This window comes from Pollicipes pollicipes, unplaced genomic scaffold (genome assembly GCF_011947565.3).
Source record: "Pollicipes pollicipes isolate AB1234 unplaced genomic scaffold, Ppol_2.1 Scaffold_7261;HRSCAF=8764_pilon_pilon_pilon, whole genome shotgun sequence".
Lineage (NCBI taxonomy): Eukaryota > Metazoa > Arthropoda > Thecostraca > Pollicipedomorpha > Pollicipedidae > Pollicipes > Pollicipes pollicipes.
Window position 1 is genome coordinate 12713618 of NW_023597054.1, and position 16397 is coordinate 12730014.

A 16397-nucleotide genomic window follows, 5' to 3' on the forward strand; every position below is an offset into this window, starting at 1 on the left:
ATGTAAGGGACATTTCCTCATCATCGTTCACCGAGAACCTCTAGAAACAAAATAAACACACGTCAAGGAAAGATTTGCTGTTCGCAGACTGGCCCAATCTGGCGCGATGTTTAATACAATCAATCGGATTCCTTTGAGTACGCAGATGACGGTAATGATCAACGATGGTCTGCGCAGGAGGATAGGAGAAAAATCCGTCAACTTTTGCATAACTTTTTGTGGCATCCAGGGCGCCACATGGAGTAAGCACCTGAAAAGGTCTCAGGCCGTCCTCTAGCTCTCGGCTCCTGATGCAGTCGGCGTGATCAGCTCATGAGAGCTCTGATGTGGCTGTTTGATAACAGCCCTCTGAATACATCATCATCGAGGAAATACCAAAAACGACCAGCCAGCGCCTCCGCGCGACCAGCCACGCCTTCACGAAGCATTTACCCGCCACCGATCCGTGCAGACATCGGGCATAATGTTCGGCATTAGATTAGTTTTACTGACATGCCGCATCTATCCACGTGTCACCATTCCTCCCTTTCTGTCACATGACAGGTGACATACCCGAACTACAGACATTTCCTATTAAATATATTCTTTCGTCTAGCTTCGACGAGCCACGACAAGCATGAATGACACGATGACACTCGCGCTGCGAGCGATGACACAAGCGCATAGGGAGCAGAGGCGCGCGAGCAGGGCCGTGCTAATTCCGTCTTCGGCGCACGCGGGATATCCGCCACGAGTTGGCCTCTTCGTACTTGTTGTACAGCGGCTCCAGGCGCTGGTTCTTCTTGAACTTGGACAGTTTGGTTGGGTCGGACACCTTAAAGAAAGAGGGCGCGTACTCTACCAGCCACTTGGGGTCAATGGTGGTGACCTCACGCATGTACTCCTTGGTTGTCTGTACCAGTTCGTGGTAAATAACCCACTCCGCTGGCGGTTGAACAGCGACGATGACGGATGGATGTATACGTTCTGCGAGTCGACCAGCGTGCGGTATCCCTCCTGTGGGTCCTTCTTGGCCGCGTTGCGGAAGAACCCGGAGCAGACGGCCTTCTGGACGCGTGCCACGTTCTTGCCGCAGCTGACCACGTCCCAGCTTGTGCCGGTCCATGATGCCCATCAGCTGCTTCCGCACATCCTGGGCCCGCTTCAGCGTGCGGATTTGCACGAAGTTCTCGTAGCACCAGGGGTTGCTGAACTTGTTGTTTTTCCACGAGTTGTAGACGGCGAGCAGCGTGAGGTGGTCGCCCTCCTGCTGGTTGAACTTGGCCTTCTTCTGGTCCGCCAGCTGTTGCTTGTCCTTGGGCCGGTAGAACACGTTCTGCACGGACAGCATGGAGACGATGGTGAGGATCTCGTCTGAGCATTGCAGCTGCACGGACATGATGAGCATCTTGGAGAGGTTCGGGTCGAGCGGGAACTCGGCCATGCGCCGGCCGAACCGGGTCAGCAGACCCTCGTCATCCAGCGCCGACAGCGAGTGCAGCTGCTCCAGCGCGATCACCATCGTCTCCATCGGTGGCGGGTCATGAAATCGAAGCTGATGAGGTCGTTGATGCCCATGGCCTTGAGCTGCAGCACCAACAGCGGCCAGGTTGGTGCGCTGGATCTCGGGCACGTTGGTGGTGAGGCATCTCGTCGCGGTAAGCGCGCTCTGTGTAGAGCCGGTACCCCTTGCCGGGCCCGGTGCGGCCGGCGCGGCCAGCGCGCTGCTTAGCCTGTGCCTGCGAGATGGGGGTAACCACCAGCGAGTCCATGCCCGTCTTCGAGTTGTACACCTTCTGCTTGACGAAGCCCGGGTCCACCACGTAGTAGATGCCGTCGATGGTGAGCGACGTCTCGGCGATGTTCGTGGCGATGACGACCTTGCGTGAGCCGGGCGGCGCCGGGTCAAAGATGCGCGTCTGCATCTCCGACGGCAGCGACGAGTACACCGGCAGGATGATGAGCTCGGGCACGTCCGGCCCCAGCGACTTCATGCGCTCGTACAGGATCTCACACGCCGTGTCGATCTCCTCCTGACCGGTGAGGAAGAGCAGCACGTCGCCGGGCGGCTCGTTCAGGTGGATGTGCATGACGGTGATGAGCGACGCGTCAGGTAGTCCGTCTCCGGCTCCTTGGCGTAGAGGATCTCCACCGGGAACGTGCGGCCCGGAATCGTGAAGATGGGCGCCTCGAAGAAGTACTGCGAGAACTTGACGGCGTCGAGCGTGGCCGACGTCACCACCAGCTTCATGTCCGGTCGCCGCTTGATGGTCTGCTTCAGCAGGCCGAACAACACGTCCGTGCTCACAGTGCGCTCGTGCGCCTCGTCCAGCATGATGCATGAGTAGGTGGACATGTCCGGGTCGATGAGACACTCTCGCAGCAGCATGCCCTCCGTCATGTACTTGATGACCGTTTCCGTGCTAGTGCAGTCTCGAAGCGGATGGTGTAGCCGACCTCCTGGCCGAGCATGCAGCCGTATTCCTCGGCCACGCGCTTGGCCACCGACATGGCCGCCACGCGGCGCGGCTGCGTGCAGCCGATCCGGCCCTTGACCGTGTAGCCGGCCTCGGCCAGGTACTGGGTCATCTGCGTCGTCTTGCCAGAGCCTGTCTCGCCGATCACGATCAGGATCTGGTTGTCGGTGATGGCTTTCACCAGCTGCTGCTTCAGCTTGTAGATGGGCAGTGACTGGCGCTGCTCAATAATACTCATGTTGGTCTTCTTGCCGTAGGAGCCGCGCGCGCCGGACGTGATATGCTTCTTCCACTCGGGCAGGTCCTGGCCGAGCGAGCCGCTGGGCCCGCCGCGGCCGCCCACGCCCTCGCGCGCTGTCGCGTCCACCTCAGGCATTGGGTCATTCCAGTTGGGGCCGCTCCTGTGGCGCCGCCAGCGCCGCCTCGGCGTCGCGCTGTGCCATCTTCTGCTCGCGCCGCTCCTTGGAGAGCGCGCCCTGCATCATGGCCGCCTGCGCCAGCGAGCCGTCCGGGTTCTTGACGATGCGTACCGGGCTGAGGTCGGCAGCCGCGCGGCCGTGGCCCATAAGGAACGGCGGCTCGTCCTCCACCAGCTCGATCTCCACCTCCGCATCGTCCTCGTCGACACGCGGCAGCACACCCGTCTCCTCGTCGAACTCGGGGTACTCGGACTTGTCGATCACGTTGGCGGCTATCATCTGCTTCAGTTCCCAGCGCTCCGGCGACGAGATCCGCTGCACGCGCCGTACCGCGTTCAGCGCGTCGTCGTCGATGGCCGGCGCGCCGCGCTGCTCGGTGGGCCGGTCCGGGTTGCGCGCCAGCAGGCCGTCGTCGGCCACGCGTACGGCCAGGCTGGGGTTCAGGTCCTCGCCCGTCTGCTGATCCACCTCCTTCATTGTCAGCGACGTCTTCTGGCCGGTGAACGAGAGGACCTTGACTTTGACGGCCTGACCGCGCGACACCACCTCGTTCACGTCAGCCACGCGGCCCCTCGCGGCGCAGCTGCGAGATGTGCACCAGGCCCTCCAGGCGGCGTTTCAGCCCCTCCAGCTGCACGAAGCAGCCGAAGTTCATTATGTTGACCACCTTGCCGTCGTATACCTTGCCCACCACCGGCTCGTCGTCCAGTGCCGGCCGCTCGCGGCTGCGGCGTCGTTCGCGGCTGCGATCGCGAGAGCGGGACCGCTCGTGGCGAGGCCGGTCGTGTCGGTCACGTTCGCGGCGGGAACGGTCTCGCGAGCGAGACCGCTCGCGCCGAGACCGGTCGCGCGATCGGGACTCGTCGTGGCGCCGATGGCCTGGAGGCGCGAGCGGCTGCGGTGGCGCCGGCGCTTGCGGTCGCCGCTGCGGCTTCGGCTCCGGCTGTGCCGCCGGCGCTTCTCGCGACTCCGACTGCGACTTCGGCGCCGCCTGTCGGTTTCTGGTTTAACTGCAGTTTGTCGGGAGGGTGCCAGCATCTCGAGCGCGCCCATCGCGTCGTCAATGAGGGCGTCGTTCTCCAGCTTGACTTTGGCTTCCCCGTCCTTCCTTTTTTATCTGTGAATGTGCAAGAATGCATACTGAGAACAGCACTAATGAGCTGTTTTTGAGAGCCGCAGAACATTGTTTCACTAATGACCTGAACAAATTAGGCAATCTTATCATCTGGTAAATATTGAGCAACCAACTGGATAGGGCTGTCGCGGTAACCGCCGGCTGGCAGGCAGAACAGACCGAACATCCCTTAACGCAAACGAACGTAGATGTCGGTCGTCCACGAAAAAGACACCCACCACGCGGGCCGAAAACCACTTCGCGTCATGCTAGCGGGGGGTGGGGGGGGGGGGAGGAATGACACTGCCGTTCACCCACCTCGTCGATCAGCATGGTCCTCATGGCGGGGTCGTTCTTCAGGGCGAGCGCGGGCACGAGGGCACGCCGCTCCTCCTGCCGGGTGTGCCCCGGGTCCAACCGGCCGCCGTCAGTCTCGGCGGCGGCAGTGGCCGCGGTGGCAGCGCTCGGCTCGGCGCCGACTGGCCGCATAAGCTGGATGATGCGCAGCAGGCTGGCCGTCAGAGAGTCGGGGAAACTCAGCACCGTTCTGCTCCAGCACCCGCTTGAAGGCGCCGAACGTGGTGTGCTTCTGAGCCAGCGCGATGATGAACTCGGCCAGGTCTTTGTCGTTGATACCCAGGTGATTGTCGAGCTCAGTGCACAGCTTGGAGACCAGCGAGAGGTGCTCCAGCTGCTCGATCTCGGCGGCCATGGCGGCGATTGAGAGCCGGTGCGCACGCGACCGTGGCGACCGATCGTACTCTGATGACACACAGGGAATGGCACTTCAGGACAAACTCACATGGCAAGCCTGCTCAGACAGACTGGGTTTGAGGGTTGCCCTCAACTGCACCAGATCCGGCAGGTACATCATCAAAAAAAACCCTAGGTGATGCAGCAGGAACTGGGAATCTGCAGGGAACAACCAATATGTGGATGAGTGGCCCCACAGTGGATTTGGGCCCCTCTCAGCTTTTTTGTCTGTGGTACAGCATAATTCTAAAAATGAAACACACAGGTCTCAACAAAACATTGATGCCCCCAGTGGTATAGGGAAGGGAACTGGATGTGTTAAACAGAAGCACTGAGTTAAGGTCTGGGATGGGGGGGCCATATTCACAGATATAACTGATGACGAAGGTCACCTGGCACCTATTTACCTGTGTCAGCCCATGCCTGGGATGAACAACAAATTTTCTAAAAGGTTATAAATAAGTGGCAAAAATACAAATGTGAATTGGACATTGGGCACAGCCTGGGCTGATTGCAGAAACTGGCACAGTCTGCCTGAACAGAGTTCCCACATGAGAGAGTGATGATGCTGGATAATAGCTGGCTACAAGTGCACTTGGTTGTTCAGAGCCAGATAGGACGTGCATCTTGCAACTACTAACAGGTGAAGAACTCAGGTGTTTGGTACAATATATCATGAATATCCCCTTATTCTAAATGTGAAAATGACATTTACTTTAAGCTGTGCAGTGTAGCAGCAACAGTGCAGAGCAATATCACCGTGGCTACGGAGTCAATAGGAGTACCAGAGTTTGGCACACAGGCACCTCTAATTCCCAGGTCTCTCTCTCCCTCCTCCCTCTCCTCTCTCTCTCTCTTCTCTCTCTCTATCTCTATCTCTCCTCTCCCTTCCTCCTCTCCCTCTCCTCTCCTCTCTCTCCTCTCCCTCTCCTCTCCCTCTCCCTCTCCCTCCCTCCCTCTCCCTCTCTGCTCTCTCTCTCTCTCTTCTCTCTCTCTCTCTTCTCTCTCTCTCTCTCTCTCTCTCCTCTCTTAACCCAACCTAACCACAATGTAACCAAACTGACCTGACCTGACCTGACAAACAAACCTGACCTGACCTGACCTGACCTGACCTGACCTGACCTGACTGACCCAACTCACATCACCTCACCTCACCACCTCAACCTCACCTCACCTCACCTCACCTCACTCTACCTAACCTAACCTACCTAACCTAACCTAACCTAACCTAACCTCCTAACCTAACCTAACCAACCTAACACAAACCTCCTATGCCTCTATAGTTTCAAGCCAACATCAGTGGGGAAATTATGCACAATTTATATTGAACTGACTGGGAGCAAATGTGTGCACATGATACTCACATGCCCAGACCAATGTGTTTGAGTTTTAGTTTGAGTTTTTCACTTTTGAGTTTGGTGCAATGGAAGGATGTCTTGCAAACTGGCACCCATGGGCCTGTGTCTCTTCTTGAGATGGAATTAAGCACAATAACTTCCTAGTGTGAGTGTCACAGGAGGTGATGCAGTAAAATGAGCATCGCAGCATCCTTGATGCTGGATGCTGGTGGGGCTGTGGTGCTGGTGGCGTGCCATACCTGTATCATGGGATCACTCAAGCACTCAAGCACTCAAGATCACTCAAGTTTTGTCCAAAATGCAGGGACCGTCTTTAGTCCTCCAGTCTTTAGTCCTCTTCAAATTAAAATTGGTGGTGACTGCACACTGGGCTCACAACATCAGGAACACTCACAACACTCATACACGCCTGAAATCATTGCTGCAATATCATCCTTTAACTGGACATGTACAACACAGTGTGTTTCTGCAATCCAGTACACACACAAACACATGAAAGCTTACTTTGACCACCCAATAGAGCATCTGTCACTGTCAATTAGGAGTGCTCAGGCATTCACCAGTACTCAGTGGTGTCACTTTCCAAAATCTACTGGGGGCTCCACTAAAAAGGTACGCACAATTTACCCCCAAAGGATTATTTTTCTGGATTTAGGCCATCTGAATATATGTCATCAATGTCTTCCTTTAATCTGTGGAAGAGTAACTTCTAATCTCAAGTGGAGGTGAACTGCCTTGTGAAAAGCTTAGAATGGGGTCCAATTCACAGCAAAAAAAATTGTAGTAAATGGAACCAATGATGGCTTCTATTGTCATTGATGGTGTTTTATGACCAGCCCTGCCACAATCTGTGACCAAAACACCAGCCACTGTTTAGGAAAACATGTGTTGCAAAAGCTCTCATCTGGGCTGCCCTGTACTTTTAAGAGCTGCCTCATGTCAATTGTCCTTTATCCCAGTCCAAACATTGTTGTGGTTAATTGTTCTTTATCTCTATCCAAAAATTAGCATTTGTAAAACTTGCCAAACCTTTTCAAACTGGCTCAACATGTGGAGTTCACATGACGAAAACATTAGGCGCCTGCAGGAAACTGATCGATACAAAATTAGCATGATACCAAAAGTGATGTGCTTGCTACCTAACCTATACACAACACACCAAAGCTGACAATTAATTTGCATTCATTTGTTCCAGCACTTTTTCCTTTTCATTTCTTACCTTTTCCTTAAACTAACGTTCTTCGTGCTATGAAGACGAGTTGGTGACAGCCGCGAGCCTACTTAGGCCTGTCTGTCGCCACCAGTGCAACTCGCTACATTCGCTTTGCGTTAACAATTTGCGTCACGTTACGTTACCGATGCGAACCGTGGGCAACTGCAAGGCTGTGTAGGAGAGGTAAACCGTCCGCCGATTTTAGCTTCATCTTCGCTTAACGTTAGCATGACGTCATTGATGCCAAGACTTCAATGTGCGATGGGTCGCTGGACGCCGGTACTTTGTCCTTTGATGCTGTAATGCTGACGGGAAGCAGGAATATTGAAATATTTACATAGGTGATAAAAATCAGTCAGAGGTACGTGCATATAATCAAAAACCCCTTACGTCCAATTGCATGGCAAACATAATGCTATGCTTTGCAAGCCCACGCCGCGAATCATTAAAATGCGATAGCCTGAAAAGTGAATATGTACATGGACTTATTCATCACAGGGCGGCAGCAACATCGGGCTGTATTCTTACCGATAACGAACAAACTGTATGTGGGAGATGGATATGACCAGTGAGCTGATTGCGTAAAATTTAGCGGCAAGTATGATGAGGTATGCAGCAGCCTTAAAGAAAGTGTCCCGCCTATAAAGCATATTTCACAAATTCACCATGGGGAACCCTCGAGACTAGTTAGACTAATAATAGCACTGGGCGATGCGACTGCAGCACCATCAGGACATATTGAGAGCATCAAGTTTGATTATTTTCGAGTCCAAAGGACCCTGCAAACGCTTTGTAAAAACACTAAATTTATTCACTGCAGTCGAGACTGCCGCTGTCATGACGACGGCCGTGCGCACCTCAACTGCTGCGGGCAAAAAAAGGATTGACCCAGCGGGCAAGGGCCTGTTAAAGAGAAGTGCATTGGTTGAAGCTTAAACCAGTGCGTCAGACGAGTCATGTGATACTTCTATTTTCAAAGCCAAAGTGCGCCTCGAAAAGAGCCACCGTGGTTAACGTCATAGGGGAGAAATCAAAGCCATAGTATAACATTTCGTTGATTTCATGGAATCATAGCTTCATATTCGCACATCGTTTTTCTATTAAAGTGTTCAAAGCTTTCGTAACATTTTTACACCAATATTTTAACGCATTAATGTCTTGCAAACGTTACAGAACATACGCGTTGGAGAAGCAAGGCAAATGAAATGTATTACTTTCCTAGTGGTAAGCTGGGAGACAACTAAGGCTTTCCCGCGGGGGCGGATACTTCTAATCAAAATTTTGAATTATTCAGAAGGACTTCGAGAGAAAACTGGTACGACTGATCAAATCGTACGCGTTGATCTAAAGGAAATCAACGCAACAGATAAATGAAAAGTACAGAAAGGTGGGATACCCCATGTTCGTGGCGGCCGGTGCTGCGATTGAGTGGCGAGCGCGGCGAGTCTGTTGTGTGCTTGCTGTGATTTTGCGCTAAATGTGCCAGATACACCGTGCTCAGTCCGTGCACATCTACATTCCGCCGTGTGGTCTGCACTGTCTACGGGGATGGCTGTGCTCGGTCGTGCCTGCTTACATTCCGGCGCGCTGGTCTGCCTGTCTGCGAGGCCGGCCGTGCTCGGTCCGCACCTGTGTGTGGGCCGACAGTGCTCGGTCCGTGTCTGCTTACATTTCGGCGTGCCCGGTCTGCCTGTCTGCGAGGCCGGCCGTGCTCGGTCTGCACCTGTGCTGGGCCGACAGTGCTCGGTCCCTATCGTCTGTTCAGTCAATGTCAGTGTCGAACCACCTTGTTCTGTTCTTAGGACGTTTATGTGCGTTGCTGTGTTTAACGTCAAAAGAGCAAGAGATGCACCTGTCATAACTTTGTATTTAGCCAGAACAACGCACATAGCACAACTCATGAACCTCTATGTGATCATGACAGTTGCAGTGCGCTCCAATAACTGCATTTTCTTCACCCCTGAGCACAGTCTGTTTGGGCAGCGCGTCCAAACAGAGACACAAAGTGGGCAAAACGAATACGCAGCCCTTCCAAACAAGCAGTGGGCAACACGCGCGCCTGTGTGAGCCTGGTTCTGGCTGTGTTTTGACGCCGGTCTCCAACTGCTCAGTCTTCCGTGGCAACATTTGTCCTCGTAACAAAAGATGGCCTTTCCTTGTTTATAACTCGGGACACTGTGGTATTTAAATTCGTAAAAAAACTAATTTACGATCAGTGCTTAGCGCAGGATGCCAGGCGGCTCCCACATAGGCGTGGAATCAGCGGAAGTTCTCCTAATTTGGGGAAGCGGGGGGGGATGATAGACATTTTGGTTACTTCTTTTTAGTCAAAGTCCATGGGGTGAATGCTAAATTTTAAGGAAGTTGAGCGCTCGTGTGTGTGATATGTGTGGCTACGCAGGGGCGTAGCCAGTCTTGTTAAGGTGGGGAGGGACACGGGGTTGACAGAGGGCTCCCTCCTTGTGAAAGTCTCCCCGCAAAAAGCAGCGTCGCTGAATATAGCCAGCTTGATTTCCTGTGGCACAATTTTCTCGTTGTATGACAATATTCGTCTTTAACTGAAACAGAAGCGAGACGCCACCGAAAATGCAGTTCTGTTTGCATTTTGAGGTCAATAAGCTGAAGTAACCAGGTGTTAAATGATTTCCCAGAGAACCTACCAGCGCTATCCGTTTTGCAAGGGTTCAGCGGACGTTTTCTAAGCCGCTAGCACTAAGGGGCTGCGCCGAATTTTTTTCTGGTTATACGGGACTTTGTGAATGTAGAGTGGATAGAAGTGGGGTATGAATTTGTATTGGCACGGCCAGCCTGTGTTCGTCTGGGAATATTCAACCTTTGCTCAGAACCGTTCGTTAAAAAGTGCACAACAGCTTTGACCATGTGCGCTCGCAAGTCTTGGAACAAAACCCCCACGCCGGCGTTGCATTCTCCGTGGACGGCGCAGCGACGGACCACGGTTTACACTTTACGGTGGCCAGCGGGAAGACGAAAACGATGCCGTTTTGAGAGGAGTGTCTTCAGATATTCAGAGTAGTATATGTCAGTGCTTGAAAATCTGCATCGCTTTCATCATCAAGTTCGGCATCACCTGGACTCAAGCCACAGGAAAAACAAATTATACTACCGTCAAAGGGCAAAATCTGGTTTGTCGAAATTGGCGACGTGGTGCATTTTGGGGAACTCGGTCGCTGTTAACTCGTTATCAAAGCCCACATATTACGGGAAACCTTTGCATAACATGTTAAAATCCGCTAGTGATGTCACATTGGTAATAAACGACAAACTGTCAAGCAAAACAAAAGTGCATATATCGTGTATTTTGTTTTCGCGATCAACCACCAAGACCGTCCGAATTCGGACAGTTGTCTTGTCTTTGGACATGCGGATTCAGTTCCGCCTGTTGTATCAGCTCCAAATGGTAATTTTGGCTCTAGTAGACAAACATCTCCGAAAACCAAAAGTCGTGAGTCACATCGTCCAAGTACAAGCGATGGAGATGATATATCCCTCTCTCAGAACTCTCCTGCTGGGTAAAAAAAAGATGAAAAGGGAGGAATGTGTCTCTGGCCAGGCGCGTTGCCAGGGATTTTGAGTGGGGGGCAAAATTTTCAAGGGGACCTCGAAAAAGCAGGGTCTCCTCGCAGGCGTGTTAGAGGGGGAGGCGGCTCTTGGGAGAGTGTCTTATTCAAGAGGTAGAAGAATCGAGGGCATGTGCTTCTCTATCAAGCTGTTACATCATCATATCCAAGTAGATAAATGTCGACAATAAGAAAAACGCTTTGAGCCTTTTGATGATCTAGAAAACGGCCTCGGTAGTCTAAAACAGAATCTCAGGATGCAAAGAGAGGCCTTCTAATCCCAACCGGAATGTTTCGATTCGCGAAGGAAACCTCCAAATCTAGCCAGAGGGCCTGGCATTACGAAAACAGAGCATCATGATGAGGAGCTATCTGATGCGTGAAAGGGCCCCCTGTTCCTGAGATGGGGCCTCCTGCATATAGAGTGCCTCTTAACACAGAGCGGTTTTTGTTAGTTTTTAATGGGCCTCCAGAACCGCAGAGGGGAGTTCTTAACGCAACATTTGGCCTCATGATCCAGACAACGGTCCTCTTGGCATAAAAAGTGTCTTTTATGCCCGTTTCATTACTCTCTAGCTTCATGATGGGCCTCGGTCTGAATTTTTGCGATTGACGGGTGGTTACGATGCCTCTGGTTTGGGAAAAACGGGCCTCGCAAAATGGGGGGGGGGGGAACAGGAATAGATAGCAACACATAAAATGCACATAAAAACATCGCATAAAAAATGCTCCAACGGCAAAAACAACGTTTTTTGGGGTTGTAAACTTACATTGCAGTAATGCCAACCGAATCACAATAACACAAACTCCCAGCAATGACGTCATTTGTGTATCAAGCATGTAACCTGTGCGTTAGGCAGGCCCGCTAAGTGTCAGAATAGAACGATTCACGAAGTACATATTGCACTATTAGATATTCTCTCACATAAGTTCACTTCGTCTTCGACCAAAGTGCTTTTAGTATTACCCAATAACCAACAACTGCATGTGCACAGTGACAAGCATACACCACACCACACTGCCTGCGAGCTGAAGTATTTAAGCATTAATAGATGGTCGTCCACTGCCGCAGTGACAAGCGCATTATAATCATGGAATATCCTCCACCTCTCTTACCCTCTATCTTGCTTCACCCTGCATCGTCGCGACACCCCGCTTCAGGCGACATCAGGCCCGCGGAAAGGATCTTTCAACGTATGTATTGCCGATTGCATTGTCAAATTTGTATATATGATGGCCGAATGTATTGCCAAATTGAGGGTGTTGCGATGGGCTCACCTCTAGGACCTCTACTCGCTAATTTGTTACCGGACACGTAGAAGCCGACACACTACAAAATGACGACATGAGACCGGACATTTACTGCCGCTACGTAGACGATATCCTTGTGAAAGTTGCGGACATTGACCAGTTAGGACATCTCAAAAACACCTTTGAAGACCCGTCTGGTTTAAAATTCACAACACAGCTAAGTGTGCAAAACATAATACCCTTTCTTGACTTGACTGTCGATGGATAAGTAAACGATTCAAAACGAATGTATACCGAAAACAGACTAACAACGGCGGTGCTAAATGCTGACAGTGAGTGTTCTCGACGTTACAAAATTAGCGTCATAAGGTCCTTCATTAGGCGAGCATTTAAGCACTGCTCTGATTGACAGGACTACATCCAGAATTGATCAGAATCACACAGATCTTGGGGAATAACGGTTTTTTTTCAAATTCTGATGTTGAAAACGAAATACAACGACGTATGACAAGACACTTTGACAGCAAACCAGGACAAGACTTCCAACCAACCGTCAAACTGTACTATCAATAAAATGGCATCTGCCCACAAACAAGACCAAAAGCTTTACGGGAAATTATCTCTCGACACGTTGAAGGCAAACCCGACCACAAAATAGACATCATCTATGATCGCAATAAGAAAATATATAACTTTCTTATGAGAAGCAGCCCAGACAAACCCGACAAACTAAAATGCACCAATGTAGTGTAACAATTCAAATGCAACACCGAAGGCTGCAAACTTCGTCACATACACTACATTGGTGTGACCACAACGATACTCTCACGACGCCTGACAATGACTTACATGACGGGGCACCTCTAGACCACATGCGACACGAGCACGGCACGACATTGACACGACAACAACTGACAGACAACACTGACATTTTACGGACGTGCAATGACAGGAGACGCCTTCAAATTCGGGAAAGCGTATTCATTAACGAACTCCCTCCGGCCCTAAACAGACAGACAAATTCCTGCACAACCCTTGAACTATTGGGTGGTGGGAGGTGAGCGCCATTGGCGTGCTGTGGCAATAGTGTTCCATTGTGTTTTTTGTAGTGATCCCATTATGAGTGTTTCTTATACGTATCAGAGTGAAATAGGATTCTGTCTTACTTCAATTAGTTATGCTTCATTTATGTTCTCCGTACCAAAAGAGGTTTTCCAATAGAAGTGCACAATGTTTTATCCTTTAATGCTCAAAACTTATTTGTTGCGCCATTCAGCCTCCTCCGACAATGAGATAGTATCTCGAAACGTTAGAATGTAAGGAGCAATGAATATATGAGCGGTTTTGTGCGAAACATCTATAATCTAAGCGACGATACCAAGCCAAAGGCCCGGAAACTAGAACGATGCGTCAAAAAGCTCGTCAATGCTGGGTCAGTAGTTATTTTTCATCAAACATGCAAAAGAAAGGATTCTGACAAAGCATTCCAACATAAATAAATGTATATGCATGCATGTATGCATGTATACACATAAAGCGATTATTATCTTGACAGTTCTCATTATCATTGTTATTTAGCGCTGCAATCTCATTTAACGAGTGCTTCCTAGTTTGTTCAAGGTCTTCAGCTCGAGATAAGAACTTTCAACTCACAATGCCGAAAAACCACTAATTGATGGCCTTTCTTTCCTATAATATATCGATTCTATCCTTCATTTGGTGACTGAGATGAACACCTCGGGAACAATTAAAACCTTTGGGGCTTTAGACGAGAGCTTAAAGGATAATCTAATGAAACTCATTCCCGATAATGTGCTTCTTTAGTCGGGAGTCCACAGTTTTAGTCGACACTACTAGTTCAGTGAATAGAAACTCCGTAATCGACTGCTCTGTCTTTTCTGATTGAGCCTCACGGTGAAACCACTATCCTAAGTTCTGAAATAAACAAATATGCACACAGCTCAACAATGTAAAACTCGACCTTCAAGTGGGTTAAAACGAGCCATCTTAATCTTTGTACCAGGCATTATTGATACGTTGATAGTCAGTTTAACGACGGCAGAGATCGCCGACATAATGAAACTTGTCAACTATCCAGAAAGCTCATAAAAGGAAGTATTGCACATTTTGGAACAAAATGCAGACTACCTGAATGAAACGACGTTCCAAGTAAATATTAACCGAAGAGCTATAAGGCAATCAGATTCAGATTACACTCAGAGATGGCTTAGGACATAAATTTTAGAGCGATGCCAACCCTATATGTGCCAAAATGGTCATCTTCACGAATCTAGATGACATGGACACAGCTTTTCAAGATTTGCCACTAACCTGTCAAAGCTTCTGTACTAATAACCAAGGGTTTAACTGAAATATACGACTTGGCTGGTGCGTAAAATTATCTTCGGAATGGCGCGTTAGCATTCATCGAAACACATACAGCTGCTGCTATCTGTCGCTAGAACATCAAGGAAATGCGTCATCGCATAGATCTCGGGCTTGCGTACTTTAATTGATTTAGCCATAATCATATACGCGAGCGGAAGACACCACGTGTGACGGAAGTGCTGGCGCTCGCTTACAGCATGTGGGGCTTTCTGTTACTGTGTACGGTTCGCTGACTTAATGGGACTAGCCCAAGATAAATGCAGATCGCCCGGAGCGATCAATAGCACAGGGACCTGCGAGCAAATACAAATAAATCAAGGGCGGGAGAAGGCTCCTAAGCGATTGGGGCGCCCCGGAAAGTAACATCTAGGGTCCCCGGTAAATGCTTAGAGCCCCTGGATAGCGTAATGAGCCCGAAAACATCCTCAATCATTCATTTTCGGTTTCATCAGCATTCTTGGTCGTCTAGAGGCCCAAAACAATTCCTTGTGTTATGGGTAAAAACCTTAGTATGTTGGGCCAGTTATTATCTGTTTGTCCCCATCCTCGCCCTGGGTCCTGCCGCGGGCCCCTGAAAAGGATCGACTCTCTATCGGGATCTCGTTCTGTGAACATTTGTCAGTCTACCTCCCTTTGCCGTGGCAGTGACTGCGCGGGGCCAGTCATATCACCAAGTATCGGAGATTGCAATCACGAAGCTCGTGACAGGATACTAAAAAGCGGGCTGCTGGAACTTTTCCTATGGTGGACATTTCCACGTATTTCTCAGGTGTTTCCTGTTGATGACGACGGTTTCCAGGTAGCTGACGTAGCACGCTACATCAGGTTGGCCTGGACGGTTTGAATGAAAGACGGTTGCCACGAAACGCATTGGTGGGACAGCGCAACACCAGCCACACGAGAGCAGTGCGATGGATGTACTCGTTTCGTGGCCCCTGACCTGATCTCTGCAAAAACCTATGACCGGAAACTAACTAACTAACCTTTTTCGTGTATGCTTGTGTTTTGGTAAAAAATTGCAACACGGTGCCCGTCGGCACATCTAATATACGCTTACAATGGGACGTATGCGTGCGCGGCCAAACTTAAATGTCCTTGATCTTGAAAAGTCAGGAGATCACAGAGTTCAGCAGACTTGGGTCAAGCATAACTTCTCTCAGCCTTCCTCTGAACACCACCACATCTGGAGATGACCATGCTGGCCATTCATGCAGCTGCGTACCTTCGGACCCCTCACTCGCACCTGGCTTTTAGGGCGATGTTAAGACCGGCGGTCGTGAGCGCCGTGGAGGTAGTAACTCCAGACACTACACCGAGAGGTTGAGCCGTGCGTGCCGTGCGTGTCTGCAGGACTGTGCCGTGCGTGCCGTGCGTGTCTGCAGGGTTGTGTCGCGCATGATTGTGAAGTGCGGTTGGTGCCGGCAACGATGGCATCGCTCAGTGCATATGGAAAATAAAAGTGCGTTGAAGACTCGATAACGCCTCCCGCGGTGTCCAAAACGGATACGGCATTCAACGTTATCCCCTTTATATGCTCTCCACTTCCATATACTTATGCTTATCAGATATGCTATAAAATATTACTGATATGCAATTAAATATGCTATGTGCACCATAGAATTTATAGTACATGCGTATGCTATAAAATATACGTTTACGGTATCATTAAATGCATGCTTATTACAGCCAGCTACGCCGCTGCTCTGCCGAACCATCGCTGTTCAGTTAACTCCACATGTCGAAGAGGCTCCGTCCTTCTAGCAACCTCCAAACAGCATCGATTCTTCTGTTAAAGGCGAGGGTGGGGCGCCCACGTCAGCTGAAAACACCACGTGAGCACTTCGACATCTTACAAGGTGGCCATTCA

At 50.5% G+C, this 16397-nt stretch overlaps 1 pseudogene; it reads right to left on the bottom strand.

Moving 5' to 3' along the window:
• Positions 1-562: 562 nt before the first annotated feature.
• On the bottom strand, positions 563-4747 carry LOC119112658 (ATP-dependent RNA helicase DHX8-like; annotated as a pseudogene).
• Positions 4748-16397: the final 11650 nt, after the last annotated feature.